This window comes from Colius striatus, chromosome 8 (genome assembly GCF_028858725.1).
Source record: "Colius striatus isolate bColStr4 chromosome 8, bColStr4.1.hap1, whole genome shotgun sequence".
NCBI lineage: Eukaryota > Metazoa > Chordata > Aves > Coliiformes > Coliidae > Colius > Colius striatus.
This window is the reverse complement of record NC_084766.1, coordinates 25980407-25985266: the sequence shown is the minus strand read 5'-3', so window position 1 is coordinate 25985266 and position 4860 is coordinate 25980407.

The window sequence follows — 4860 nt, the reverse complement described above, 5'->3', positions numbered from 1 at the left end:
ATTATGAATCATAATAGGACAGGACAACAAGAATCTGTTCTCAGTCATAAGCAAACAAGTTTCTCTCTCTGGCAGGACAACAGATTTCACAGCAGCAGCCAGTACAGCCTGAGAAGATACTTCTAGAAGTATTAGCTTAATGAGGAGAGGGAACAGGTCTATAGATGTAGAGCTTCACCAACATTTATGAAACGGTCAGTTTCAGACAGCAGTCAACAAAAGCCATCATGACAGGTGATCATCCATTTTGGTGTTCCTTTCCTGAGAAAGTTAAATCCTAGCTCACCTGTTTTGTAAGAAATATAGATACTTGCTTTCTACAAGAGGGACAGGAAAGTAGCACCCATCTTTCATGATGCGCTGGCTCTGTACTGTGCAGACTAGGAAAACATATTTTGTATGGTCAGCTTTATGCTTCAGATTAATTCTGTTTATTTTCTGACCTTTACATGAGCAGTTCTCTCATTCATCAGAACAGGCTCTGCACAAGAGGACAAGTTGCTGCCTGACCTTTGAGGCAGAACCACAGTAGCACACTATATCAAGTTATTAGAGTGGTTTTTCTAAGCTTTTCAGATTGCCAGCTCCATCCTGCAGAATAACAGAGTTGACTCCTTGCCTTTTGGTCTCTGGTTAACCCTGACTGCCAGTATCCATTGGCTTGTCATTGTGCCATCTTCTTTCTCTAGAAATTAGCCCATGCTCACATACACACTCCATCCACCCTGCTCATATACCCTGAACCTCTGGCCTATTTTGAATGCTGCACACACACCATGCAATTCATACTCTTTCTTGCCCCACAAGCTCTGGCAAAGCCTGTCCTGGCCCTGCTTGGGTCCCACCCCCATCAGTTGCTAAAAGTTGACACTTTATTTCACATTTGCCAGAAGGGGAAGCTTTCAGAAAAGGAAAAAAGGTACCAAGAGACTGCATAGACTTTTCATAAAGTTTCTTATTCCTCCAATCCTCCTACATTCCTCCTCCTGATGCTCTGCAGCTGCTAGGTTGAAATCTCTTGCTCTGCATCAACCACTTAATAAATTTTCTATCAAGCAGCTTCATGGAGGGATAGGAGGACAGCTCCTTCATGCTGCCCTTTCTGTTTAGAAGACACTTTCCATAAAAGTAAGGAAAGCCCTTTTCATTTATCTGCCTTAAAAAAGTAACAAAGTCCTCTGCTGCCATGCCCTGGAAGCCTTCCCCAGCAGTCAGTGCAGCAGTGCAGAGACCACCACTGACCATGATAGTCAGCATCCCAGTCACTCTGGTGCAGAGGACGTGAAATTCTGGTCCATGATTTCTGCCACTGCAGAAGCAACGTGAGGTTCAGGCACTGCATCATTTTCAGGAAGAAATGCACCCAGACTTGAAAGCACTGTGCAATAGCAGGGATCTCAGAGGAGTGACTGCAACAATTGACCTCACAGTTCAAATTGTGTGCATATTGTCTACCTGTAAGTTTGCTAATTCAAACTTCCAAGCCTTGCATCATGTGGTGTCTTTATCTGACAGAGTAGTCCTGTCCTCTCACAGGTTTTCCAGAACCAGATCGAGTTGTACATGTGCCTTATATTATCAACTTTACCTTGGTTGCTGTATCCTCTCTGAAGCTGCTTGTGTGAAATCCATACAAATTCAATATCTGCATTGTATGGAAGAGAAAGAAAAAAAACAATAAAGAGAGCCTAGCTTCCTTTGGATAGAATCATTTTGGTTAGAAAAGACCTTTAAGATCAAGTCCAACCCCTCACCTTACGCTGCCAAGCTCATCACTAACCCATGGCCCTTAGAATTTCAGCTACACAGCTTTTAAATATCTCCAGGGATGGGGACTCCATCACCTCCCTGGGCATCCTTTTATGCAACAGAGGTCATAGTAAGGGTCTGCTCCTTATACTAACAAGCAGAAGCTGGAGAACCTTCAGAGTTTTTTTAGCAGCCATTTTGCAAAGTGTTGCTTAGGTTATCTGTTATTCACTATGTATGAAGACAGTCATTAACAGGGGAGAATAAACTGAGTGGTTAGAAAAGAATTTCTCCCACATATTGTGGTTATCTTTTTTTTTGTCCCTTTCAATTCAAGCCTATTGTGTTTCTCATGCTGAGGAACCTGGCAGAGCCAGTGGAAGCTCAAGTGTATTTTATAGCAACCCCAAGGCTGTTTGCTTCTGCAGCAGAAAGCTTCAAGGGGTACATTTGCCCACGTCTTACTACTGAGCTGAGGCTTACATGAAAGGCCAGTACTAAGCAGAGGATAATTCCAGAGGAATTGACTCCTCCCTTTTTAAAGGGTCCTTTGATCTAACAGGAATTTAGCACAGCTAATAATAAAACCTTTTATCTTCCCTTTGGAGTTTCACTGTCAGCCAGACTGAACCCCTACTTCCAGCAATATGAGCCAGAGACTTCTCCCTGGCACATTATGGTGAATTTGCCAGCTCCATAGATTTGCCAGTGGTGTTGCTTTGGGATTTTTGAGTTGGGTTTTTTTGGGGGGGATATTTTCTCTCTTGAAATATTTTCTTGGACAATGGACCTTCCTTTCAGTCTCACTTTCTTGGTGAAAAGGGTGGATTTTTCTACTGAGGTCACAGAATAGAATTTGAGGGAAATTTGCCTTCTAAAGAAGGTCCTATGTTGTTTGCAGATCTAAAAATGGGTTTCTGTTAAAGCAGAGACAAATGAAGACTTCAGCAACATATGCCAGTGCCAACCTCATATCCTATTTCTGCATCCAAATATTTGCTTTTAATTAATGTACAACTTAAATTAACAGTGGAGGTGCCCAGATTTCTAATTGGGTCATCACAAGCCAACTTTACATCGTGCTGGAAAGTCAGTCTCCTCAGGAAGTATTGGAAAAAACTAACTTTGACTAAATGTGGTCAGTTAGAGAAAGAAATGTGTTAAAGGCTGTTAACCTGTACCTCTAAATGGATCTGACATCCTCAATGCCTAAAATGGTAATTTAGATTATGAAATGGAAGGCACTCAACAGCTTTGGTTTGAAACTCAATAGTCAGCTGTCAAGGTGTTAAGCATATCTTGACCTTATGTCTTATTTTGCCTACAGGTGGAGTTATTTTATGCCAGTGTTTCCCAGCCATATTGCACATGAGGACTGGTGGTGTTTTAATGCCTTTTTGGTCCAGCTTGTTTTCATGCTCAACACGTTCCTCACTAGAAGAGCTGCTGTCAGCCTGTGGCCCCTTGCTAGCATGGCAATGAACCGATTCAGTCCTCTTCTCATCCAAATCCCCTTGGTCTTTTATGATCTGGTTTCAGAACAACAGTGCAGCTTCACAGCCTCCAAAGTCTACAAACTCAAACTTAAATAACTTCAGAAAAGTCTGGATTTTGGCTTCCCATTCTTCCACAGTCTGCATACCTTTCAGCAAACACCCCCTGACACCACCATGCAGCGTGACAAAAGCAGTACAAAACAGCCAAAGACAATTCTCCCACATCACACTCACCCTTAGACTGATCTTAGAAACAAGGTATGTCTAGTACTTGTCCTCCTGATGAGCTCTCATCCAAATCCATCAATTCCTGTCTAGTTCCTCAAGCTGAACACCACCTTCAGAGGTCCCCAGATGGGCTGACCTGGCTGCTCATTAATTCCCTCCTGGCCTCTGTGAGCATTCCCAAGATTGCACTAAAGTTGACTGAATCCCAAAAAGATGACCTGAAAACAGCAGCAATAACCTCCTCCTCCCACCTACAGAGCCCTGTAGGTGGCACTGGTAACATCTGAAATCACCGTTTCTCTCCTTTGAGCTGTCACTCAGATGGTGGGAGCAAGCCAAAACCTCAGGAATGTCAACTTCGGTATTATAAAGCCTCACAGATTCTCAAAGACAATTTGTAGCACATTCATGATGGGAAGCATTTCTCATCAGGAGGCTATCAGGGACTGCTAATTCAGCAAAACAGGTGCAACAACTTCATTATCCAAGAGTACAGTCCTGTCCCAGCAGCGATGGCTAATCCCACAGGCAAATATCAGCTTTAATTTTGGCTTGACAGATAGGAACAACTAAACTGCATTTCAAAAGTGTAATCTTGAAATGCACAGCTAAACCAGGGAGGAACACGAAGAGCACAAGTCCCCCATAAGACTTATTTGAATAATCTTGCTGACAGATCTGTTCTTTTCTAAAATATCCAGTCTGCACAACAGATCACAATATGAAATCAGATACTGTCACTGGGCTCTGATAAATGTGAGCATAAGGACCAAACACTCCCTTCACATCTGAATAAATATTCCAATTTGAACTGCACCGCTCGTATTGTTCATGCTGTCACTAAAATCCTGCAGGCAGCATTAGAGCCTAGTAATTGAGCATCACCCATCATTACTCACTTCACAGATAGAGATTTTCAGCTCTCATCTACTGATGAATATATTCCTGACACCATTATCTCTTCTAAAAGCTTCTGCATGAATTACACCTACTGGATTCAAAAGGAGATTTTTCTTCTCCGTCTATGAATTAATGACTAGATTTTCAGCGTCTCCAAGACATTTAGAAAACAAATTCCCCTTTAATTTTAAAATTGCAAGCAAAGCAGAAGCTACCATACCATTAGGTTATTTTTGCAGTGTTTAAATGACTGTCTGTTAAAAACTTGCAACTCCCTTCAAGTCTGGATTTGCTGAGTTGCAAGTTCCACATCAGTGGAGCTTGCTTGATGTTTTTCTGTTTGATCCAGCAGGCAAAGTAGATACTTAGGAATTGTGCTTCCATCATTCAACCTTCTTTTCCACAAGTTGAACAGGTCAGGGCCCTAGTTACAGTCTTAGTAGTAGTTAAGGCCAATTTCCATGTCAGGGTTTTTGCTTTTATATAG